This window comes from Vombatus ursinus, unplaced genomic scaffold, assembly GCF_900497805.2.
Source record: "Vombatus ursinus unplaced genomic scaffold, bare-nosed wombat genome assembly UNPS02014810.1, whole genome shotgun sequence".
NCBI classification, from domain to species: Eukaryota; Metazoa; Chordata; class Mammalia; order Diprotodontia; family Vombatidae; genus Vombatus; species Vombatus ursinus.
Window position 1 is genome coordinate 3,067,383 of NW_020954588.1, and position 26,686 is coordinate 3,094,068.

General features: G+C 41.1%; 1 protein-coding gene and 1 long non-coding RNA gene across 2 annotated transcripts in view; one reads left to right on the top strand and one right to left on the bottom strand.

Annotated features, from left to right (window-relative positions):
- The window catches only part of LOC114053122, a 48,889-nt gene extending 33,022 nt beyond the window's left edge, over positions 1-15,867 (bottom strand). The window contains exon 1 of the long non-coding RNA XR_003570346.1: positions 15,646-15,867. This is a non-coding gene — a long non-coding RNA (uncharacterized LOC114053122). The remainder of the gene's footprint in view (positions 1-15,645) is intronic.
- Positions 1-26,686, top strand: part of RHBDD1 (rhomboid domain containing 1) — a 172,029-nt gene that overhangs the window by 128,308 nt on the left and 17,035 nt on the right. The gene's annotated exons all lie outside the window — the stretch shown is intronic.

Below are 26,686 nucleotides of genomic sequence, written 5' to 3' on the forward strand. Positions count from 1 at the left end.
GTGTGTGTGTGTGTGTGTGTGTGTGTGTGTGTGTGTGTGTGTGTGTGAATAATTTAACAAAGCTAACCAGCACATCCACTGAGAATGGCAGAATAATCATTGCTCTACACCCATAGTCCCATACTCCTGCTAAAATGAGAGGGAGGTGCATTATCTCTTCATTTCTTCAGGGCCAAGTTTGTTCATTAGAGTCAGACTTCATTCTATTTTTTTTTTTGCTGTTATTATTTCCATTTACATGGTTGCAATCATTCTTTCACAGTTATTTTAAAGTTAAGATGATGGCCAGACTGATATCCCAGAAAGCAGAAATTAGATAATACCCCCCCAAAAATATAACTTATTCAATGCTTCCATAAACAAGTTTGAAAAAGAAATAGGTTAATACAAAGTAGATCTGATCTGGAAGGGACCTCAGATTATCTAATCCAGGAATCTCATCTACAGTGCTCTCCACAGGTGAACATTCAGCCTTTCTCTGAAGACCTCCAGTGTCTGGGAACTCACTCCTGCCAGGGGCGGCACGGTCTCCTTTTAGACCATTCTAATTGTTAGGAAGTTTTTGTTTTTTTTTAAATTGAGCAGGTCTGCCTCCCAGCAGGACCCCTCAGTAGGACTCCTCCGTGCCAGTTCTGATCACTGGGGCCAAGCAAACCGTGGCTAATCCCTCTTCTACATGACACCCCTTCAATCATTTGGAGACAGCAATCATGTGTGCTATAAAAGTCTTCAGCTGAAATATCCATTCTAAAGTTGACTCTTCTATATTCAGGAAAATGGAATGTTGGAAGTGAAAGGGACCCCAGAGTTTATTTATTGCACTCTTTCATCCAAAACAGGAATCTTCATTACATATCCTTTAACAAATGCTTGTTTGGCCTCTGCTGGAACAATTTTAGGAATAGGAATCATCGGTAGGACTTTAGGAGAGAAAGTCACTCTCTCTCTCTCTCTCTCTCTCTCTCTCTCTCTCTCTCTCTCTCTCTCTCTCTCTGTCTGTCTCTGTCTCTCCCCACACACATATGTGTATACATATGTACACATATTGTAAGTCTATGTATGCAGATAAATTAGATGAGAGTAGATAAGTAGATGAGAAATAGACATAGATGATAGTAGATAAATAGATGAAAGACATAGATTAGATATAGGTGATAGGAGAGAAATAGATATAGATGAGAGAAAGACATAGATAATAAATGGATAGTAGATAAATAGATGTGAGACAGACATAGATTAGATATAGATGATAGAGAAATAGATGAATAGATACAGATGAGAGAAAGACAGATAATAAATGGATAGTACATGAATAGATGAGAGATAAATAGAGGAGATACAAACAGATTAGATATAGATGATAGGAGAGAAATAGATGAGAAATAGTTAGACATAGGTGGATAGAGGAATGGACCTATGATTTCATTGATAGAGGAAACCTCCAAGTAAGGAATATCCTTCTGCCTGTGCAAAAGTCCGTACCTTCTCTGTACCTTATGGTGTTGGAAAGTACCTAGTGCCCTGGGAGGTTAAATCACTTGCTCAGAATCCCACAGCCACCATCAGAGGCAGGATTTGAATCTGGGTCTTCCTGGTTCTGCCTCTCACATACTCCACTATGCCACCCTCTCCCCGCACCACTACCCCTAGTCTATATAGTGATCATTTTCGAGATTTTGTCGTTCTTGAACCAAACACACGCCCATTTCCTCTTCCCTGTGATAACGTCTCTGATGCATACAGACAGTAAATCATGTGTGCTCCCTCCCCACCCACCCGAATCTCTTATATTCTAGGTTAAACATGCCTAATTCCTTCAGCAGATCCTTATGTGAGCTGGTATCCAGTCCTCTCCATTCTGGTCAGTGACCTCTGTACATGATCCAGTTTGACAGTGTCCTTCAGAAAAAATGTCCAGAACTGAATGTAATGCTCCAGATGTGATCTTTCTCCTTAGTCAATAAACATTTATTAAGCACCTACCATGTGCCAGGTACTTTGCTTAGCACTGGAATAAAAATACTAAAAAAAAAAAATACTGTGATATCTGCTCTCAAGGTTCTTACAATCTAATGGTGGAAGACAGCATACTAAAGGAAGCTGAAAAGAGAAGGGAAGAGAAGGTACCTAATGACATAGGGAATTATGAAGGCCAAAGGGATGCAGTCCAGTGGGGAATGAAGAGATGGCTGCACTGGGCACCCTCCTTAAATGAAGGTTTTGAGAGGCGGTCTCCATGCCTCCCTTCATTCAGAAGGATTCCCAGGAGCAGAGGATGTGGGTCACCTCGATGGTGTCTTGTTGCAAGAATATCCCGAGACTCTCTGGCGAAATCCAGGAAAGCTTTGTCTGAAGTATCCCCTGTTCTACTAATGAAGTAACCGTGTCAGGAAAGCAGGCCAAGTATGGCACGATCTGCTCTTGATAAACCCATACTAGCTCTCAATGATCCCTGCTTCCATTTCTAAGTGATCATAAATATTCTTTAAATGTCGCTGGGAATCAAAATCAAGCTTATTTAATGATGGATGTAATAAACTCCAAAAGAGTCAAGAAGGGAAAACAACGTTGTAGAGCGGACTCAGCCTTAGTAGCAGTCAGGAGAGTTCCCTCAACCTCTGATCATGGAAGAAAGTATTGATGAAGCTCTAATGAGGTTAGAGTATGGGGGGATGGGGGTGTGTGGAAATGAGAACTCTCATGACAAATGACCGTGATGTTGTTAAAACAAAAGGTGAGACTGATGACTGAGTAAGAGAGGGTAATTGTAGTAGAGTTGGGAGCTTAAGAAAAAGATTTATAATAGGGAACTAACAGGAGATGAATAAAAGGTTTGTCATGCAGCAAAGAGGGTCCAGACGAGTTGAGAGAAAACATACATTTGTAATGCTCCCAGTAGCTTGGTTTTGTGCCTTCCTCTGTCAGTGTCCAGTTGGTAAGACGCGGTGAACTCCAGCCTTCTGGCTTCATAGCCGGTGATTTTTTTTTAAACCCATTAAACCATATTGAATCAGAAGGTCATCACGGAAGGACAGCACCTCCCCACCTACTCATCACTATAACGAGAAATATTATTTCAATCTATTCATACATTTCAAATTTTATAACTACCATGAAGTTGACAGACAGGAGGAACATCCTGTTAGAGCTTCTCTCCATTAACATGGATAATTGACAGCTGTTGATATAGCAGGACCAAGTCACTACAGTATGTTCTTTTTTGAAGAAAATGTTACAGTAATTGGATGAATATAAATGATATGTTAAGTACCTTGTCCTTGGATTATTTTCATAATGCTAGTGGGTATAGTCTTTCCTGAAGCTTCCTTTTCTCTTCTTGTTTCAGATGCCTTTTCTAGCGGTCTGATTTCAAAAGATTTCAGTTTATTTTGAAAGTTCTTTCTGTGTATTTTCAAAATTAGGAACAAAAAGTATGGCAAAATCCCTAGACCTCAAGACTAGAGGAATACAAATTCAGATGCATTTAACAAAAATTTGCAGAGGAGCTTAGACTAGTATTTTTTTTCACTGTGCTCATATTTCATTTGATTTTGAAATGCCCTAAAAAGTTCTCTGATTATTAGGCATTTCATTCTGCAACTGGCCATGTTTCATCAAATGGACCCCATGCGTGCTAAGAAACACTGCGCCATTTCCATTGCTTTTGCAAGTTACTTTAAAAGCATTCAGTAGAGTTCTCTTTCACTGGGGAGATAGGTTTACTCTTGAATGAAACAATGGAAAAAAGAAAAAAAGCAATCAGGATTTTGTTGTTGTATAAGTACCTGAAAATTGAAGGTGTGTGAAAATCATAACCACTTAATTTCTCTAGTCAATGTGCTGAAATGGGTTAGATTAACACTGCCCACTTGAGAAAGCTGATGTGGTCTTTCTAAGTCAGTAGACTTTCTCAGTCTAACTACATGTAGATGGGCAGAGTAGATAACTCCCTATCCAAAAGTGAACTGATTTTTTTGCCTTCTAATAAAAATGATAGCTAGTGTGTATATAGCATTTATATACCATTTTAATGTTTACAAAGTACATTGCCAACATCATCTGAATGTCTGTTTCTACTTAGTATAAACTATAATTAACCTGTTATTTGGATAGTTGATGACTACTTTTCAAAGGTTTTTTGACACTTGGCTATTTTGAATCCATTTCAGTTCAACAATTTTTTGTAAACATATTTAGCTAAGCCTGAGGGAGAAACAAAGCTGAAGTAAGGTATGGTCTTTGCCATAATGGACTTTACCATCTTGTAGATGGTCCTAAATGGTTGCCTGAACTTAAATAATCTGCGAGATAATATTAAAAATGAAGATGATGAATTGTATAGTAATTTAAGGCTGATATTATTTGATATTCATAGTAACCCCTTGAGGCAATTGCTCTTATTATCCTAATTTTATAAGTGAAGAAGCTGAGGCACGCAAAGGTTAAGTGATTTGCCCAAGGTCATGTAACTAGTTAAGTGTGGGGGGCTGGATTTGAACTCATGTCTTCATAACTCCCAAGTCCATGCTCTTTCTACTCTTCCACTTGAGCATTTTTAAAGGAAACTAGAGATTCCTAAAAGGAGGAAGTGAGGTGGGAGTGTGTGGCACTGAGGTAGTGTCATATGTGAGGAATAGAAATAAGGCCAGTTTGGCGCTAAGCTGTGGGCCAAGAGAATGGGAAAGTTGAGAATGGCTTTAAAGATGGTGAGGGAGGAGAAAGACCAATACAGGGAAATCCATAAATATAGAATGGGCAGTTTGTTAAAAATACAAGGAGACTTCCACAGGGCCCAATAGAGAGGGACAGGAGAGTTGGATAGGACTGAGAACAGAACCCAAGGAGGCTAGGACTGATGTAGATATCTGTGGGGGAGCTGGCAGTGCTAGCCAGGGAAGTCCACTGTGGTGGAAGCAATCTGCAGCCCAAATAAGAAACCCTGTGAATGAAGTCATGCGATAGTTATCTCCGTTTGACAGATGAGAAAACTGGAGCCTGGAAAGGTTAACTTGCTGATTGTCACTCAACCAATGAGTGTCAGAGATGGGATTTGAATGCGGGTCTCTCCTTGGCTGAGGTCCAACGCTTTCTCTACCTTACCACGCTGCCTTTGCATTTATCATCGCATCGAACATCCTGCCTTCATTAGAAAAGATCATTAAAATGACTTCAAAGAAAATAGCTCCCAACTTTTTTTTTTTTTTAAGGTAATGACTAGTTGAATCAGTCAGCAAACAGGAACATCTGGCCATTGAGGCAGATCAAAATAGGAATCATGTTGGCCTGCCAGACATCTTTCCAATTTTTCGGCCTGGAGTGGGGTGGGGGTCTACAAACCCAAGCTTATTTTGCGCAGCAGTTCTTCAATTTTTAAACCCATATGTATTCTGAAGGAAATTTAATCCATATGTTTCTGAGTCACTTGTGCTTAAGTCATTAAAATGTTATTTCCTAAATGTAATTTTATGTTTGAAGCACTTTTAAAATATATTTTTAGTAAATTTTCATTTTTTTATAATGTTCAGTCTTTCAGGATTTTGTGCCTGTGCGTGTGTGGGTTGTTTTTTTTAATGATCTATTTAAACACACAGTAGATCATCTTAACACACATCCTGTGGTGAGACACAAAGAAAATACCAAAAGCTGGGGAAGGGCCCCCCAACCCCCGGAGGTGGGGAGCATTTCCAAAGGAGCCAGTTTCTATTCTGAAAGGCTCACAGTTGCGGCTCCTCTTTTATTCCTTTATTACATCCCTGCTCATAGGTAACCTGGCCCTTTGCTCTCAGGGATGAGGAAGGCTGGAGAGGGGAGCCCAGACAGGGCTACTATCTCTGAGCACCTGTGTCCATGAAACGTAGAGGAATTGTTGAGGTGGGGGCCCCCCTCCTGCCTGCCACTGGCAGCTGAGACGGCAGGGCAGCTCACAGAATGGCTGCAGGATGGGCAGTGAAAAGTCCCCTGAAACCAGGGGCTCTGCAAAGCCTGTGGCCCCCTTCGCAGAATAATGTGCACCAAAAAAATGTATAGGATTACAAAGGAAATCAGTTGTACTGAAATACCGTTAATGTGTGTATATATGTAGATATATATAAGCATATGCATATGGCACATGCATATATCACATATGCACACGTACATTTATATATGTATGCATATATATTTAGATGTGTGTTTATATAAATACATGTACATACATACACATATATTACATTAAAATGCATATATAGGCATATATTACATTGTATGTATGTGTGTATATTTGTATCTCTACATGTGCATGTGTTATATATTATATGCACAAGTATATATACCAACATAAGCATATATTACACGTGCATGCGTGTGCATGCCTGTCTGTGTTTACATGTATGCACATGCATGTGTGCATGCATACCAATGCATGTTGAATGTACTGTGTATATACATAGGTATATATTACATTGCATGTATATGTGTGTGTTTAGATCTATATACATATGTGTATATATGACACGTACATGTGTATGTGCATAGGAATGTGTATATAGTGCATTACAATGCATATGCCGTGTTGTGCATATATATGTGTGTGTGTGCATATGTACGCGTGTATGTGTATCACATATACATACATATATATGTTCCCAGGCCCCAGGTTAAGAACCCCTGATCTTAGTGGTTCTACAGATTTGAATGCTTAGACTGTCTGCCTGGGATTGTGTGCTTGTGACAGCTTTCTAATGGAATAAAACGAGTCTTTTTAACTTTGGCCTCCCTGGAGTTCCATATTACAGAGGAAGGTTTTGCTGGATGCAGAGACCTTGAACGTCCGAGTCTGTCTGTCCGGCAGGTGGTCAGCCAGCTCTGAAAGCAGACAGAGACTCTCAGGGAGTGGTGGAGAGGGGTCTCTGCTCTGAGTCCTAGTCAGGGCTCAGGGCCTTCCCTCCATTGGTATCGTCTCTGTCTCGTACATTCATAGTAGTCATTGTCTCTCCCATCAGTCTGGGAGCTGCCTGAGGACAGAGACCTTATTTTTGCCTCCTCTGTATCCCCAGTGCTTAGGATATCGCCTGGTACAATCAGTCCTTGATGAGTCCAGCTCACTGACTGGTCTCTAGCAGCGCTACAGTTTTCAAAGTCCTCTCTTCCCAGGCATCCTATGGGACAGAGATAGGTAAAAACAAGTGTGCTGCCTCTTTTATAAGTGAAGGAATTAAGATTGAGCAAGGTTAAGGACCTGCTTATCGCCGGTGAGGGTTCAAACCTGCCCTCAAAACCAGAGATTCTGTCAAACTTTCTTTCTGTGACTCCCGATGGTATGGTATGAAATACATTGATAAAGATCAGATGGATGGAGTTGAAATTCAGGGAGGCTGTGAATGACCTCTTAAAGACCACACAGGATGCCCTTGGTGAAGCTAAGAGGACACATGAGCTGTTTTCCAAGACCGTCCCTTCTAGCCTCTTTCCAAATTTTCTTCTCTGTGCCAGCTCCTTTTCTCTGATAATATGGCCGAGTTAGAAAAGCAATCGGATATTAGGAATATCGTACTTGGCAGTTCTCAGAATTGTCTTATGATCCACCATATTCTCAGCGAGTGTCGCAGTTAAGTGTCCGTTTTAAAGAAAAATATTTACTCCATAGGGCTTCAGAGCATTGTCTCAGGCGTATGGGATCATTTTAGCTGTGGGTGCTCTGACATTCTGGAGTATTCTGTTCATTTAAAGGAGCCTGGGGGTTAATGACCTTGGGCATTTCTAGGCTATGCTTTTATTTTAGTAAGATTTTTATTTTATATACAACAAAGATTCTTCTTGCTTTCCGAATATGCCTTTAATGCACATCTCCTGGCTCCAACACTAAATTAATGACTTTGGGAACACTTGTAGGTCACTCATTCCATCTTTCTGAGCCTCCATTCTCTCGCTTATAAAGTGGGGACAATTATACTTCCACTCTTTCCTTCATGGGTTTGTTGTGAGGAGATGGAGCACATTGCAAATCTCAAAATGCTACATAAAATCTGAGCTGTTGTTATTTTAGAACCCTCCATTTTCTGAGGAGGTTAAGCCAGGGACTGATTTTGTTGGCAAGTGAAAATAAGGAAATAGCATAAATTGTCAATAAATTGTCAATAAATTGTGACAGCTTTCTAATGGAATAAAATGAGTCTTTTTAACTTTGGCCTCCCTGGAGTTCCCTATTACAGAGGATGGCTTTGCTCACTCCTGCTAGGCAGGCACCATTCTTGTTAACAATGGAAGAGGTAGGGATCAGGAAAGTAGAAAAGATACAGATAAATTGATTCCCAAAGTGGGGGGGGGGGCAGAGAAATTTAGCTATTGCACCTCCTCCTCCTCTACATTTCTCTTGCCCAATACCTCCCCACAGTCCTCTACAGGGCTACTGGAGTGAGTTTGTTTTCAGATCCCTCTGAACTACCAGAACTAGCCCATAGCCCAGACTATACCTTGCAAAATGTCTATGAACAGATTTTCCAGGGTGCAGAATTTCTGAGCTTCGGCAAGACTGGGAGATCCCTCCTTCTATCCCTCATACTTGCCATATGATCAGCTCATGTCCTTTTCTTGGACATCCATCTGATATTCTTTGCGCCATTTTTCCTGTGAATTTCCTTATTGGCCATAGTCTATTCAGTCCCACTGTGTACTTCTTTGTGGGCCTTTAGGTGATCTGAATTATTTCTTTGGAGAGCAGTGGTCTATGGCTTGTAGCCAGCATTAAAAACCATCTTCTACAAAATGTCCTTAAGTGACTTCCCATCTTTCCTCCAAACTCATCAGGGTCCATTAGCATCTGTTGGCTATATGGAAGAAGTCTGAGTAGATGACTCATTTGAGAGAGAGAGAGAGAGAGATTTGGATTTTTTTAATGGACTCCATCCTCAGTAAGGCAAGGGAAAGGGAATAAGCCTCGATGTGGCACCTACTATGTGCTAGGCACTGTGCTAAATGCTTTTTACAAATATTATCTCATTTGATACTCACAACAACCCTGCATGGTAGGTGTTATTATCATCCCCATTTTATAGTTGAGGAAACTGAGGCAAATAGGGATGAAATGACTTGCCCTAAAGTCACATAGTTAGTAAGTACCTGAGGCTAAATTTGAGCTCAGGCCTTCTTGACTCTAGGCCCAGTGCTCTATCTGCTGTGCTACCACCTGTATTCTCACTGTGTCAGGCAAAAAACAGCCCTTTCCCTCAAGGAAGTCACATTCTGAAGGTGGAGGGGAAGATAACATGTAAATTAATAGTTACCTAGATATTTATAGGTAACTAGTTTTTACATGTGATCCCTTCCTATTATCTGTATGTGGATGTATGTGTGTGTGTATATATATCTATACATATATACATATATCTTATGCATATAATATGTTATATATTGTATACATGCTATGTAGATATGAGATCTATGCAGAGTAAATAAAAATAATCTGAAAGGGAAAGGCTTTAGCAACTATGGGAGAACCAGAAAGACTTCCTGCAAAAGGTAGGATTTGAACTGGTTCTTGAAAGGGTCAGGGAAGCTATGAGACAGAAGTGAAGGGGCAGAGCATTCCAGGAATGGAGGATGGCCAGTACAAGGCATGGAGATAGGAAATGGAGGGTCAGATTCCAGGGAACTACAAGAAGGCCCATGTAGCTGGATCATAGAGGGAAGCAATGGATTAAAAAGCAGGACAAGTAGGAAGGTGCCAGGTTATGAAGAGCTTTTTTTTTTATTATTTTACTTTATCTTCAGTTCTGAATTCTCCTACCTTTCCCATCCTTTGAGAAAACCGGAAAAATAGAAGCTGTTGCATATATGCACAGTCAAGCAAAACAAATTCCCACATTCGCCATATCCTAAAGAAAAAAAACAAGCTTCCGTCTGCCTTCTTTAGTCCATCACCTCTCTCTCTGGAGGGAGATACCATCATGAAGAACTTGAAATGACAAATAACAGACTTTATGTTTGATCTTGGAGGTATTAGGCAGGCACTGCAGTTCACCAAGCAGCAGGATGACATGGTGAGACCAACCATTTAGATCACTTCCCCTTGGCAGCTGAGTGGAAGATGGGCTGGAGTGGGGCCAGATCTGAACCGGGGAGACCAGTTAGAAGGCTACTACTATAGTAGTTGGGGTGATGGCACCCTGAGCTAGAGTTATGGCTGTATGAGTGGGGAGAAGGCAATGTATCTAAGACATATTGTAAAGGTAGAAAAAAAAACAGATTTGGCAATGAACTGGATACATGGTGTGAGTGAGGGTTGAGTATGACATCAAAGTTGAAAGTCTTTGTCACTCAGAGAATGGTGGTGCTCTCGAAGGTAATATAGAAGTTTGGAAGCGAAGATGGTTTTGGGGAAAAGATGTGAGTTCTGGATATATTGAGTTTGAGATATCTGTGGGACATGCCCAGCTGAAATACCCAAGTGACAACTGGAGATATGTGACTAACTTAAACTTCTCAGAGAGTACTAGATCAATTAATAAACATTTTTTAAATATACAGATATTTGTTAGACATATGTAGACATTTTATTATATATTTATATATGATGCATAGATATAAATATGTTATATATTTATTAGATATATAGATCTTGGAATAATGTACATTGAAAATAATGGAAGCCAAGAGAGCTGATGAGATCACCTGATGAGACAAAATAGAAGCAAAAAAGAAGGCACAGGACAGTGGCTTGGGCAGTACACACGGAGAGATATGTGACATAGATGAACAGCCGCATTAGGGTATTTGAAGAGGTCTTAGTATGTACGTTGAAGCCCCCTGGTATGAGAGCAGGAGATGGAGAGAAGAGCCGAGCGCTGATCTCATTGAGGAAGGAGAATGTCTTGGAGGGCCATAAATAATAATCATCAGGAACTGAATTGGTTGATAAATTTGGGATAGCATGAATCTCAAAGGAGAAGAAATTACTTAGTGAAGGTGGACAAAGGAAGCTTTGGAAGTGGCAATGGGGAGCAAAGAGTATTCCAACTCCCCTATTGTGAACATTGAGTCAGGGCGTGAAAGAAAGAGTGGCCAGTTTTGAAAGAGTAGCAAAGGAATCAACGTTATCAGGAGAGTGCTATGTCTCAGTGAGGGCCAGAAGACCTCAGAGTGCGAAAGAAGGAGGTGTAGGATGAAATGGAGTTAAGGGAGCTAGCATTGCAGAGGGCACAGAGGAAAGGGGAGCAAGCAGGGCCGGAGTGTAAAATTGAGTGTGTATGTGGAGGTCAGGAGGGGCTGGGCATGGGCGAGAGGGAGAGAGAGAGACAGAGAGGAGAAGCATATAAGCATGGGGAAATGTTTAGTTGAGGATTGAGAATGGGCTTTGTACAGTGGCAGTCACAAGTTCAAGGGTGAATATAAAAGGGTGGAAGTTATGTTAACTAACCTTTTAGTAGCCAGTCCAGGCATAGTATCAGTGGTGAGGGAGGCATGTAATCCTAGGTCCTTCCTCGAGGTTCAGCCTCCTGGCAGATGGAGATACTGTTCTATGAGACCCAAGAAAGCTGCCAACAATAATGTCCTATTCTACTGTTGACACGCATTTGAAGTACTCAAATATACAATCTTTAAATCATCTTCCCAAGTCTAAAGGTCATTGGGGCCATGATTAAACAAACTTAAAACTTTCAAAAATTTTAGCTCTGTTAGAAATTCCAAACCTTTCCATTTTGAAATGAGTACATAGCCCTTGTGGATCTTAAATTGAACCTTTGGCCTGGTTTACTGGATGCCAGAATGAATGTCGTATATGGTACCATATCTGTGAGTCGTTGAATGACCCTAAGGTCTGTTAGGTGGGTGGGAAATTTCAATCCAAGAACTGAGTTCATGCTGCTGCTTCTTGTAGAGGTTAACCCCTAAGATTCCCTTTTTAAAAGTAATTTTGTAGTAGATTGGGTGAGTCCTTTCTTTTCCATTGGGAGCCTTTAAAAGGTGGGATAAATTCAGCTTTTCTTGTGATCTTTCATGAGCCTCCCTCTGGGTGCTGGCACCCCAATCTTGCCAGACAGCCAATAAATACACTTTTTCATCCAAGTGTAAATTTTACCTAGCACTGCATGTAACTTTTTGAGTCAACAGCTGGGACTCAGTCTCGTCAGCCTTCCATGCACTGTGCTCTGCCTAAAGTCCCCGGCAGTTCTGAGGGTAGTTTGCTGTCAACCGTTGGTCTTACATTAGGTTTGAATTTGGTCACTATTGAACCAGGTGGGGAGGACAAGTCTGTTGAGGAACACAGAATTCTTTGATGGAAGGTGAGCTGTCTGCCAAATGCACGTTTGAGTATTTGTGGCCCAGCTTCAAAGACTAATAGAACTTTTCTAACCAAGTCATGTTATTTGCAGTATGCAGCTTGACTGACAGTGCTTTGTGGGTCGCTGAGCAATTTTAGAGTTTTGGGGGTTTTTTTGCTTGAAAGTATGATGAAAGAATTTTATTATTCTTGTGGTAGAAAAGGCAGTGGAGTTAGCATCAAGAGAGACCTGGGTTCTAGTTCCAGCTCTATGCTTTCCATGTGACTTGAAGTAAATTACGTCACCCAGAAAGAACTGAACCCCATTTCCCCAGCCTTACAATGCAAGGTTACCATACAATGCATTGGCAACTTTATTTTTTAATTTTTTTTAGTTATCAAAATATTCCTCTTTTTAAAAAATTAATTTAGTTTTAACATTCATTTTAAGAAGTTCTTGAGTTCCAAATTCTCTCCCTCCCTCTAGCCTCTGCCCCACCCATTGAGAAGGCAAGCGATATGGTACCCATTATATATGTGAAGTTGTGCAAAAGCGTATTTCCATATTAACCATGTTGGGGGAAGCAGAAAAAAATAAAGAAAATGAAAAAAGTGTGCTTCAATCTGCTCTCAGAGTTCATAGCATAGGTTAATAAAGCAGTCTAGGCAAGAGATGAGGGCCTGAACTTGGGAGGTACCCACATGAATAGAGAGAAAGCAACAGAGGCTGTGAGAACTGGAATGAATTCTCACTGGTCCAAGGATCATGCAGTCAATCCAAAAAAGAACCTCTCAGGTGATGTAGTCCATTCCATTACTTGAAGCAATACAAGATTTCTAGTGACTAGGAATTCACTGCTTCTCTACCTCAGGACAGTTTTGGGGATGGTGTCTCTTTTATCAAGCTGGTCTTAGGTCTGCCATTTTGAAGTCAACTATAATGTCCCCTTTAAATCATCTCTTCTCCAAGCTCAAATAGTAGTGTTAGAGTATTCAGTTTTGAATTGGGACACCTAGGTTCAAACCCTGATCCTGACCTTTGCTACCTGTGTAACTCTAGAAAAGTAATTTCATCTCTCTGACCCTCACTTTCCTCATTTATTAAATAATTATATCCTTTGCCTCACTATAGTGCCGTATGTAAAGTGATTGTAAACCTTAAAGCGCTCTTTGAACAGGAGGAAGAGAGCTGGATGGATTGACTTCAGGAAATTGAAAAGCTCCTTTAATGACCCCAAACTTCTCCTAGAAACAAAGGCTTATCTTTTGAGCACCAGTACTAAAGTATTGTATGTCAGTTAGTCACGTAGCATGGAAACCTCTAAGGAATTATGTGAACCACCCAAAGCTAGTGCATGAGAGGTACATGATGGATGGGAGCAGTGTCTAGTATGTGACAAATGAGGACCTTCGAAGAATTGGAGAAAAGGACATCATCAGGAAAGCATCTAAATGAAAAAGATGGGTTGTTCCTGTGGCTAGGACTAACAGGCATACAACCAGAGTATTCCAGTGGTATCCTTCTAATGTCAAGAGAAAAAGGCCCTTAGCATGTTGAGTGGACTCCCTGTGGCAGACTCAGGGGAGAACATGAACAAGAATAACACAGATAGTCAGGCACCATAGGTGAAGGTGTGCAGTGCTAGTGGACTAAAATAGTGGGATATGCGAGTTGTTGTTGTTGTCATTTTTCAATCATCCCCAATTATTCATGACCCCATCTTGGGTTTTCTTGGCAAAGATATGGGAGTAGTTTGCCATTTCCTTCTCCAGCTCATTTTACAGATGAGGAAATTGAGGCAAACAGGTTAAGCTACTTGCTTATGGTCACACAGCTAGTGAGTGTCTGAGGCCAGATTTGAACTCATGAAGATGAGTTTTTCTGATTCCAAGCCCTGCACTCTATCCACTGTGCCACCTGGATGCCCGATATAGAGATGGTGTGACCCAGATGGGACATGAACCCACAATCCCTAGTTCGGGAGACTAATGCCTTATCCATTAGGCCATTGGATTAACAGAGGCCACTAGGTTACCACCTAGCTTCCTGATATTTGAATATAGTGCCATCCAAATGTGAGTTGTGACTTAACTAATCCTCATGTGGGTTAGTTTTGAGTTCCCTTAAAACATATATATATACTAGTAAGAACTGTATAACAGCAGTTCTTAAAGTCTGGTCCAGGGACCATTGGCAGTGCCCAAGAGCCTTTTAGACCTTTCAGGAGTCCCTAAGATCAAAACTATTTTCATAATAATAATATTTTCTTAATAATATAATTTTCATAATAATAATACCATTTTCTAATATGGTAAATATCAATGAATATAATCCACATAAACAAAAACTCTTTGGGAAAGGGGTCCTTAATAATTTCTAAGAGTGTAAAAGGATCCTGGGACCAAAAAGTTTAAGAACTACTATGTTCTACAATCCCAGGCAGCTAGGTGGTGCAGTGGATAGAGTGCTAGACCTGTAGTCAGGAAGACCTGAGTTCAAGTCTGGCCTCAGACGCTCACTAGTTGTGTGACCCTGGGCAAGTCACCTAGCCCTGTTTGCCTCAGTTTCCTCATCTGTAAAATGAACTGGAGAAGGAAATGGCAAAACCACTCCAATATGTCTGGCAAGAAAACCCCAAATGGGGTCACAGGGAGTCAGACGCAACTATAACAATTCAACAACAACGATAACAAAATGGCTTATAATATTGTATGTGTCATTCCAAATGCTGCTGTTCTATTAATGCAGCCTGAGATCACATTACTCTTTTTGTTGAATTATATTGAGCTTATAGCCTACAACCAGTACCTCAGATTTTCTTTATGTAAGCTCTTGTCCAGTTGTGTATCCCGTTTGACTTTTTGAGTTCAAGTAGAAGACTTCACATTGATTGATTATTGAAATTTCATCTTATTTAATGCAGTGGAAAGAAACTAGAATTAGACCCAACTTCTAACTCTGGACTCCTTGATTCTCAGTTATTTTCTGCTACTGCCTATATCAGTGTAGATCATAACACCATAGATTTAGAGCTAAATGTGACCTTAGAGGTCATCTGGTCCATTCCCTTCATTTTACAGCTAAGGAAACTGAAGTCCTGAGAAGTTAAGTCACTTGCCCAAGATTACACAGTAATAAATGACAGGGCCCCCATTCAAACCCAAATCCTCTGACTCCAAATCTCTTTCTTGTTCTCTTCTGGGATTATACTTGAAAGGATTCTGAAGCCTTCCACCACTATGTGTCAGACTGAGGGGAGATTCTCTCCAGCTATAGATATTTTATCCAAAGAGAGAGAAGGAATCATGAAAAGGTCCATGAGTATTATTTCTACTAAGGCAGATCAAGCCTGTCCCCATACTTTCCTTAATAGATGATTCTTCATGACAAAACACCTTTCACTTACCCTTCAAAGGACCAGTGTCCTTCATCCCAACCATTCTCGTAGCCTCCCTAAGCCTTCCAGAGTCAGGGCTCAGCTGTTCCTGCTACCAGGATCCCAGTTGCCTCCACGCCATGATATTGCCTTGAAGTAGGACTCAGGGAAAAGGACATTGCATTCTTTATAGTTTGGCAAGCTGGTTTATTAAGGTTATTGAAGTCTCCTTCCAGGCAGAGAGCTATTTTGTAATAGTCCCTGTTTGACTTTCTGGTGAGAGAGGTGAATGAGAACAATCCAGGATGAATCCCATATCTCATTTTTCCACCTTGGTATTGTTGGCAGCAGATGGCTCACCTGGCCTCTTGGTGTTTATCCTTGAGGGCAGGAACTGTATCTTCTGTAGGTTGGCTACACTACTCAGTAAGCTATCTGGAACGGTGTGGGTGCTTAGCCCATGCCAGTGATCTTTGATAACAGTGTTTGCCTTGTAATCCTTTTCTGCCATTAAAAAAAAAGTCCAAGGATAGGCTTTCCTAAGATTCAGCTAGAGTAACCTTGTGGTATATCACTTGGTTATTTCCTTTCTCTTTCTTTTTTCTTCTAATTCTTTTTAATGAGATCTGCTGTTTTCTGAAAATGAGGAAGGTGAGAGAGGTGCTTTTGGTTAAGAGTGGAGCTGGGGACCCAGCCTCTTTTTCTGTCCTTCCTTCAGTCTTCGCTAAAGCAATCTTTGTCATTCTGGACACTGCCCTGCTGTCTTCTTGCTGTCTAGGAGAATCACAGAGTCCTAGGATGTCAGAGCATGTCGGAGGGGAGCATAGAAATCACTCAACTATCTCATTTTTTCAAGGAAGTAAAGTGAGGCCCAGAAAGGTGAAGAAATAATTTTCTATAAGCCATATGGTTAGCTCAATAGCAGGGCCAGTGGAAGAACCCAGATCTCTTCACTCCGACCATCCCTCTATAGCACGAAAGGTATTTGCCCTCCCAACTTGGATTCTTTCCTCCTTTTTTTTTTTTGTATGTTGATGTAGTCTTGGCCTAATAACTACCTCCTTTCTTCCCTTGTAAATATTAAGATGAAGTATATTTTTGCTTTGATTTTCAGCCTTCCCGCCCTCTATGTGTCCAGAATTCTGGACTGGAATTCATGAGAATGCTAAGTCTTCAGATGTTTATAATCTGAAAGAATCCCTTATGGTTTTTATAATAAAACTCCTTGAATGTCGGTATTTTTTATGTTGGAAAGGCACACCAAGTTCACAATACAGCAATTACAACGTAATGCATTATGTATAATTTGTGCCATGCCCAGGAGCAATTTGTGAACTCTGAAATACCGTCCTGGCACTCCAGCATAATTAGCAGGATCAAACGTCGTTAGCAGAAGAATTGCAGTATATGTCATCGGGGGTAAATAACAGGAAGGAGGATTAAGTTTTGATAGAGGCAGGTCGACCCAAATGGTGCATACAGGGCCTAGTTCATCAGACCCACACATCAGTCAGATACCTAGATGCCTTCATCAGTCGTCTGGGGGCAAAAAACCTTTTAGCTTTGACTGGCCTTGCTTTATCAGCGGGAAATCACCCCGTTGTTGAGAGGTTGGGAGTTTTGTCTTTGAAATTTAACAAGGCTGCATTTATGGGGCTTCCTTCTAATAGTATCATCCTAAACATGAAAAGTTAACTATTTTCCTCCTCCTGAAGCTGAATAATGTAATTTTATAAGGGAGGCATTGCCACATCAAATGAAAGGCAGTTTCTGTGTGTGTGCTGGATTTTTTTTTTTTTTACTCATTTCTTTTTTCTACATAGTATTTAAAGCTACAGATGACTCATGGAATTGTGTCCTATTTAGAACAGTCATTGGTTCACAGCCCTGCTACAGATTCACCCCTCCTCATTTGTTCTATACCAGGATAGATGCATGAAAATAACATCTTGGCTTCTTTGCATTTCCGGCTTTATATACTGCCTTTCTAATCAAAGTAATAAGCCTCTTGATGTTATTATAACTTAAACCACAACTGATGACTCTGCCCTTTTCCAAGATCATTCTCTCTCTCTCTCTCTCTCTCTCTCTCTCTCCATACATCTATATATACATATATCTATATATCTATATAAACACATAGGCACACACACATATATATATACACACATATATTCATATATGGAGAGAATTAGACAGGTATCTCGGTATATCTAGATCTAGGCGTAGATATATAGAGAGGATATAGATATATGAATATGTCGTGATATAGATGTCTGCCTAGATATAGATTTATAAACATATACATAGATATATAGAAACAGATATTTATGTATGTACATAGATAGGTAAGGGGCAGCTGAATGGTACAATGGATAGAGCGCTCAGCTTGGAATTGGAAAGATTCATCTTCACGAATTCAAATCCAGCCTCAGACACTTGCTAGTTATGTGACCCTGGGCAAGTCACTTAACACTATTTGTCTCAGTTTCCTCGTCTGTAAAATGAGCTGGAGAAGGATATGGCAAACCACTCCAGTATCTTGGCCAAGAAAACCCCAAATGGGGTCACGAAGAGTTGGACACGACTGAAATGACTGAACAACAACAAAAATGCCCAGTGCTTAGCACAGTACCTGGTACCCAGTAGGCACTTAATCAATGTTGATTGATTGATTGATTGATTACGCACATATAGACATATGCAGGTAGCCCTCAGAGCAAGTCAGAAGTCAGCATTAATGACCTAAAAGGTTTGATTTCAGATTAGTAGGCAGAAGTAGAATAGAAGAGGAGGAGGAGACATGTTCCAGTGGAGGTCAATATTTTATTCTCTTGTGCCCGTTTTCTTAGCTATTCACCCTCTTCCCAGGGACTCCTAGAAACCTAGCCTTGGACTACTCTCCCCCGATCCCTGCCCATGCACAAGACTGTGTGCGTGCGTGTGTGTGCGTGCGTGTGTGTGTGTGTGTGTGTGTGTGTGTGTGTGTAGATAGAGAAAGAGAGAGAAATGGATAGATAGACATCAATATCGGTATTTTTGTTCACTTTGAAGGCCTTAGAATAGAAACAGTCCTCTTCAACAGCTGGAGTTCTTAAGAAGCGCAATTCATTAGAATGTCTGCTTCTCTGCTATAAGTCTATAAGCTCCTTACGGACAGGGACTGGTTTTTGTTTGTTTTTGGTCTATGGATTTTTCCCCTGCCCACCCCAAACCTTGCACAATGTCTTCCACTCAGGAGACAATAAATGTTTTTTGATTAATCAAAGAAAGACTTACCAGCTTACTCAGGATACTGGGTGATTTTTCTTACCTTTGGTAACTAAAGGCCTTCAGTTGTCTGACTAAATCCCTTGCTACATATTTCCTTAGACTATTTTGTTCTTTTAGCATGCACATAGATTGTTTATTTGTTTAAAAATAAGGTTTTTCTCTTCTGATTTCAAAACAGTGTGGTGGAGTCAGAGGAACTGGGGTCAAATTTTAGTTCTTCCACTTGGTGCCTGTGTATTCAGTCATTTTTCAGTCACGTCCAACTGTCCATGACCCCATTTGGGGTTTTCTTGGTAAAGACACTGGAGTGGTTTGCCATTTCCTTCTCCAGCTCATTTTACAGATGAAGAAACTGAGGCAAACAAGGTTAAATGACTTGCCCAGGGTCACACAGCTAGCGTCTCAGGCCAGATTTGAACTCAGGTCTCCCTGCCTCCAGGTTGGCATCCTATGCACTGTGCCCCCGGTTTCTCTTTCTGTTACCTCATGTGTAAAATGATGTGGTCAGCCTGGTCCAGCGAGGTGATTTTGAAAGTCCTTCCCAGCCCTTAAGTCCTGTGCTTGCATGAATCAGGAACTTGAGGTAGGAGGGGCTGGCCGGACTTCTTTAATCATCTTGGGACAAAGTTGCCTGCGTGTTACCTCTCCTATGAGGTTAAACGTCTTGAGAAGAGGGTCTTTCTTTTGCCTTTCTTTGTGTTCCCAGTGACTAGCACCGAGTGAGTGCTTACTACATCCTTGTTGACTGACTGAACTCTTCTCTCCTACCAGTCAGTGGGCCAATGCCAGCAGAGTAAGACACCTGAACTGGAAGAATTAAAACAATACATTTGTATGCTCACCAAGAAAAAGCAAAGTCTGTGCGAGCAATGAATCAAGTGGGCCGAGGCCACGCAGGAAACATGGTTAGGGCAAAGCATTTTAAAACCTTAAACTAGCATGCACTTGCTTATTCGAGGCTAAATAGGGGAGAAGGGGGCAGTGTGGGACAGCAGAAAGCACACTTGTCAGATTCAAAATAATAATAACAGCATACGTTGACATAGCACTTTAGGGTTGGCGGATCATCTTCCCCATGGCTACCAGGATCCAATTCAAGTCTGCAAACATTTATCTAGTGTCTGCAAAGTCCAGGACCCACCTGTGCTGGGAAGTGGAGTGCCGAGACAAAAACACCGCAGTCCCTGGCCCCAGATCACCTGTATAAACTGCAGCGGCTTCTTTTGCCGTTGGCTTCAAGTTAGAACCCTCCACTGTTTAAAGCTCTTCTCCAGCTGGCTCCTGGCTGCCCTTCTCATATGTCTCTTCTCTCTCTGGACTCTACAGTTTGTCTACACCAATCTACTTTGCTGTTCATTTCCCACCTCCATGCCTTTTCCCTGGCAGTCCCTCCCACCTAGAATGTTTTTCCTTCCTCTGCTTCCCAACATCTCTGACTTCTTTCATTTCTCAAGTCAAATCCTACCTTCTTCACCAGGCTTTTCCCAGTGTCTGACCCCATCCCAGCTGCTGGTGTCTTCTGCTCTGAGAATCTTCCATCTACTTGGTATAAATCTCAAATATACCAATGATCAACATATCATCTCCCCCATAAGACTGTGAGCTCCTTAATGGCAAGGATGTTTTGGCCTTTCTTTGTATCCCTAACACTTAGCACAAGCCTGGCGTGTAGTGAGAGCTTTTTGATTGATTTATAGCCCTCCAAGAGCAGACAGTTTGCTATAAAGATGTAATGTATGAATAAATAGTCAATCAAAAATGTTGGGGGCAGCTAAGTGGTGCAGTGGATAGAGCACTGACCCTGGAGTCAGGAGGACCTGAGTTCAAATCTGGCCTCAGACACTTGACACTTATTAACTGTGTGACCCTGGACAAGTCACTTAACCCCATTGCCTAGCCAAAAAAAAAAAATGTATTAAGTTCCTATCACTGTGCTAGACGCTGGGGATACAAAGGCAATCATGAAACACCTCTTTTTTTTTTTTGAGGCAGTCTGGGTTAAGTGGCTTGCCCAGGGTCAAACAGCTATTAAGTGTTGGAGGCTAAATTTTAAGTTAAGTTCCTCCTGATTCTAGTGCCAGCACTCTATCCACTGTGCCACCTAGCGGACCCTCCCCTCTTGCCCTACCTACAAGAGCTTACATTTTCTCAGGGTAGATAATGTGCCCACATACCGACAGACACATAAATACAGGAGATTGTGTGTGTGTGTGTGTAGAATCAATAAACAAGCACTTACTGAGTGCCTTCTGTGTGCCAGGCACTGTACAAGACAGTAGGGATAATAAATATGAAGAATGAAGCAATGCTTACCTGCAAGGAGTTTACATTTGAGCTTACAGATGAGTACTTACAAAATAAAATGAATTTAAAGAGAATAAATTAAAATAAATAACACGGTAGTGAGAAAGAGAGGGTCCTAGCAGTTGAGGGAATCGAGAAAGGATCCATCAGAAGATGGTGCTTGAGCTGTGTCTTAGAAGAAGAAGGGGATTCTGTTACGTGGAGTTGAGGAAGATTCCATTCCAAGCATGGAGATGGCCAGTGGAAAGGCTCGTGTTGTGTGTGAATGATGAGAAGACCAGTTTGGCTGGATTAAAGCATCTAGGAGCAGGAGTGATACACAGTGTAAAGGACTTTAAATGCTAATTAGATGAGTTTGGATTTTATCCTATAAGGATAAAGAAGGAGCCACCAAAGTTAGTCAAATTAAGGGAGTGGCATAGGCAGAAGAGTACTTCAGCAAAATCACTGTCAGTACACAGTGATTTGAAGGGGGGAGGTCAGCTGGGAGGTGCTGCTCTACTCTTGGAGATGGGCAACGAGGTCTTGAACTAAGGTCATAGTTGTGTGAATAGAGGGGAGCCAGATTCGAGTGAGGATTTGGGTGGGTGTGGGACCTAGAAATGGCAGGATGTGGCAGCCGACGGGGTGAGGGAGAATGAAGAATGGAGCTTAACGGTGAGGTTGCAAACCTGGGAGACTATTTGGGTGGTTCTTTCAGCAGAAATAGAGCTATTTGGAAGAGGGAGACATTTTGGAGGAAACATTGCTAAGTCAATACAATTAGAGGAGGGAGGGACTAGTATCTGGAGGGATCAGGAGAGTAGTGCCTAAGCTGAGTCCTGAAGAATGCAAGTAATTCTAAAAGGGGGTGAGGAGGGAGTGAACATCAGGCAAGGGGGAACGAGTGCAGCAGCATGGAGATGCATGATAAAGTGTCACAGGGAAGGAGCAGCAGTAAGGCCAGTTTCACTGGACTGTTAAGACGAGGGAAGGGGAGTGATGTAAAATAAGGCTGGAAGAGTGGGCAGAGAAATAAATATAAAATAGATTTAAAATAATAATTAAAATAGATTTAAATATATTTAAAATAATATATTTAATATATTATTAATATAATAATATTATTATTATTATTATAAATATGTTTATTTAAATCTATTTAAAATCATTCAAGAAGGAGAGAGTATCAATGACCAAGGAAATCAGGAAAAGGCTTGTATAGGAGATGGCTCCTCAGTGGAGAAAAATGAGATATTTCAAGAGGCAGAGAGTACCTTTTAGACCTGGGGACCACTGTGAGAAGCCACATAGGTAGAAGATGGAATGTCATGTTTGGGAAGACAGTATGATTAGAGTGGAGAGAATGTGAAGGTAAACAGTATGGAGCAAGACTAGAGGTTTCTTCCCAAAGGGAGTAGGGAGCTACTGAAAAGCTTTGAGTTGGGGAAAGGGAGGATAGCATGGTAAGAGCTGTTTGAGGAGTTCTGGACTATCTGGAAGCTAGTCCTGCCTTTGCTGAATCACCTGGGACAAATCACTTTTTTTAATTAATTTTTTTTGATTTAAGGAAAATATAACTTCCTCCTTCCCTTTCCTTTGAAAAAAGAAAAAAAACAAATATTTATGGTCAAGCAGAACAGATTCTTGCATTTACCACGTCCAAAAATAGTGAGGAGGAGAAAAAAAGCAAAAAAAGGAGAAAAGGTGGACATAGAATAGGGTGGTTGGATCTCATCTTCTCCAGACTCTCCTGTTCCCTTTATCTCTCCGAGCTTCAGTTTGTAAAACTGGGGAGAAGGGAATGGATTAGATGGTCTCTAAGGTGCCTTTGTCTCTAACTTTCCACCATTCTACCCCCTATTTTATGATAGCACCTACACAGCATTTTTTTTTTAATTTTGGAGGCAGTGAGGGTTAGGTGACTTGCCCAGGGTCACATAGCTAGCTAGTAAGCGTCTAAGGCCATATTTGAACTCAGGTCCTCCTGACTCCAGGGCCACCATCCACTGCGCCACCTAGCTGCCGCTAAATAGCATTTTAGATGTCCAACTATTGTCTTACCTTTTCTGTGTGCACCCTGAGTTCATCACCTCTCTTTATCGGGAGGTGGGTGGCATACATCATCACGAATCCTCTAAAATCATGATTATGCATCGTATCGAGCCCAGCTCCTAAACCTTTCAGAATTGTTTCTCTTTTACAATATTGTTAATTGTTCTCCTGGTGCTGCTCACCTTCCTGTATTGGTTCATGCAAGTCTTCTTAGGTTTCCCCAAAACTGTCCCTCCCCTTCATCATTTCTTACAGCACTATAGTATCCCATCAAATCCATATACCATAATTTGTTCAGCCATTCCCCAATGAATGGGCACCCCTCAGTCTGCCATTACAAAAAGAACTACTATAAATATTTTTGTATCTATGAATCTTTTCCCTCTTTCTCTGTTCTTTTTTTTCCCTTTTTTTCTTCTTCTTTTTTTTTTTTTTGCGATTGGGGTTAAGTGACTTGCCCAAGGTCCCACACCTAGTAAGTGTCAAGTGTTTGGTCTGAGGCCAGATTTGAACTCAGGTCCTCCTGACTTTAGGGCCGGTGCTCTATCCACTGTGCCACCTAGCTGCCCCTCCCTCTTTCTTTGATCTCTTTGTAGTTTAGACCTAGTAGTCGTAGCACTGTGTCAAAGGGTATGTATGCGTAGTTTAATGACTTTTTGGGGGGGGGGGCAATAGTTCCAAATTGCTTTCCAGAATAGCCAGACTAGTTCACAATACCACCAACAGTGCATTAATGTATCTATTTTCTCACAGCCCCTCCAGCTGCTATCGTTTTTCTTTTCTTGGTCAGTTTTGCAAATCTGATTGGTGTGAGGTGAAACCTCAGAGTTGTTTTAATTTGTATTTCTCTCATCATTAGTAATTTGAAGCATTTTTCCATATCGCTGTGGATAGCTTGGATTTCATTCTCTGCAAACTCTCCTGTTTCCTTTATTTCTCTGAGCTTCAGTTTGTAAAATTGGGGAGGAGGGAATGGATTGTATAATCTCTAGGGTCCCTTTACCTCTAACTTTCTGTGATTCAACCCTCTACCCTATGATAGCACCTATGTAGTACTTTAAAGTCCAACCTTTAATAATGCAGTATCCTTATTACTAAACCCCAGCATGTCCCCACATCTTTCCAGAGAAGCTAAGTGAGCAATGTACTCATCCTCTCTTATTATCTAAATTGTCTGCTCTCCAAGGTAAACAGGATTCTACTTAGTGTGTCTCTAACACATTCTTAACTGTGAATTCAAAGAAAAATAAAATTTAGTGAGACATTTCCTCTTCTAGACATATGACACTTTTTTGTGTTGTTAGGCAGCGTATATACTAGGATATGAACTCTAGCTGGGGTTGAGTACCTTTCTCTAGACTTGATGCCTTGGAAGCTGTCTGTTGGCTGGCATGGTGCTGGTCAGGTGCCGGACTGAAGTCCTTTCTCTAGCTGAACTACCAAAAATTCAAACCACCCCAGAGAGAGTAGCTCTGATGGGCTGACCATGTTGCTGGAATGCCAAATGCACGTTTGCCTAAAAGACTTTTTTACAGAGCTCACAGGGGGCAAGCACTCACGTGAATGTCAGAAGAACTGATACAAGGACACTCTCAAGGTCTCTCTGAAGAATTTTGAATGAATTGCGTGACGTGGGAGACACTGGCAAAGGACCGCCAGCATGGCGTGTACTCATCAAAGAAGGCACCATGCCCTCTAAGCAAAGCTGAATTACAGTAGCTCAAAAGAAATGTGAGATGTGCAGATCTAGACACATCTCCACTCCAGATGTTCACATGGACTGTGTGTGCCTGACCTGCGGTAGAGCCTTCTGAGCTCATATTGATCATATTTGAACACAATATACCTTGACCTCAACAGAGGGATGTCATTTTGGTCCTCTTCGAGCATGAAGGACAAAAGAGCAACTAAACTTGACCCCTTAATAAGTAGTCAAATGGGAGTCTCACCTCCCTTGAAATGAGGAGGAATGTCCTTACGCATAGAGCAGCTCGGGGATGGAGTTAGGAAGTACGTACTTAGCACACACCTTGTCCTGCCTCACTCTTTCTTCAAAGATGCCTCCTGCCTATTCTCATCCACCTTTTCTTCTCCTTACTTTTTTGCCTTGAAAATATTTCCTCCCAGACTTCTTCACTTCTTCCATAATCTAACCTCACCCCAGATTTTACCAACCATCTTAGCACCAATAATAATTATTGTTGTTATCATTACTATTATTACTTATAATTATTGTAGCTAGTATTTGTATAGCATTTTAAGGTTTGCAAAGTGTACTACGAATACTAACTCATTTAATCTTCAACAACTCCAGGAAGTAGTAATAATTAATAAATAACATTTATATAGTGCTTTAAGGTTTCCAAAGAGCTTTGCAAATATTATTTTACCTTCACAACACTGGTACCTAGTTGCCATTGTTATCCCCATTTTACATTTGAGGAAACTGAGGCAGAAGTTAAGTGACTTTGGGGCAGCTAGGTGGCGCAGTGGATAGAGCACCGGCCCTAGATTCAGGAAGACCTGAGTTCAAATCCGGCCTCAGACACATAACACTTACTAACTGTGTGACCCTGGGCAAGTCACTTAATCCCATTGCCTAGCCAAAAAAAAAAAAAAGTTAAATGACTTGCCAAGCATCACGCAGCTACTACATGTCTGAGTCTTCCTGACTCCAGGTCTAGTGTTCTTTCCACTGTACCAACCCTCATTGACCATTACTCCTGGCATCTTCCTCTGGGAAATAATTTTATATCTTTCATACAGCCGATACTTAGATAGAAATTAAAGTTTGCATTAAGATGAGAGAGAGCATTGCTTGTCTAAAGAACACCAAGAAGGGCCATTTTGACTAGACTTAGCAAAAAAACACATTACTGGGGGCTGTTAGTTCCATTGGAACAGTGTTATAAGTGGGTGGCCGAATGTAGTTACTGCCAGATTTCACAACTCTTAAGTAGGATTTGTTTGTAATAAACTAGCAATGTTACTGCAGAGATTTTGGTTGAGACACCCTTACGTGAGGGCATGCCTGTAATGTTGCAGAGGTTTCAACATCTGTCTGTTGAATACTTTGGGTAATTATGGAAGAATTATGATTTCATCTGTTTTTTTCTATAGTTTCAGGGAGTCCAATCTCCACTTTATGCCTGCTGGTATTCTTGGGTTGTTTGTTTGAAATTCAGCATGATTTTCCCCCCAAAAGAAATGGTGTTGTCCCTGATAGCTCAGTTCTCCACACCAGCCCTCAAAAAAAAAAAAATCAAAAAGCCCACTTAACTCATAACATACCCCACATACTGTTATCACTATTGAACTTGACCACCTCGTGTGAAAATCTTTCTGTGGGAAATATGGACATTGTTTGGTTTAGGATGGCAAGAATACCTTTACACACACACTCTCTATCTTTCTCTCTCTCCCCCCCCCCCCCCCCCCCCCCCCCCCCCCCCCCCCCCCC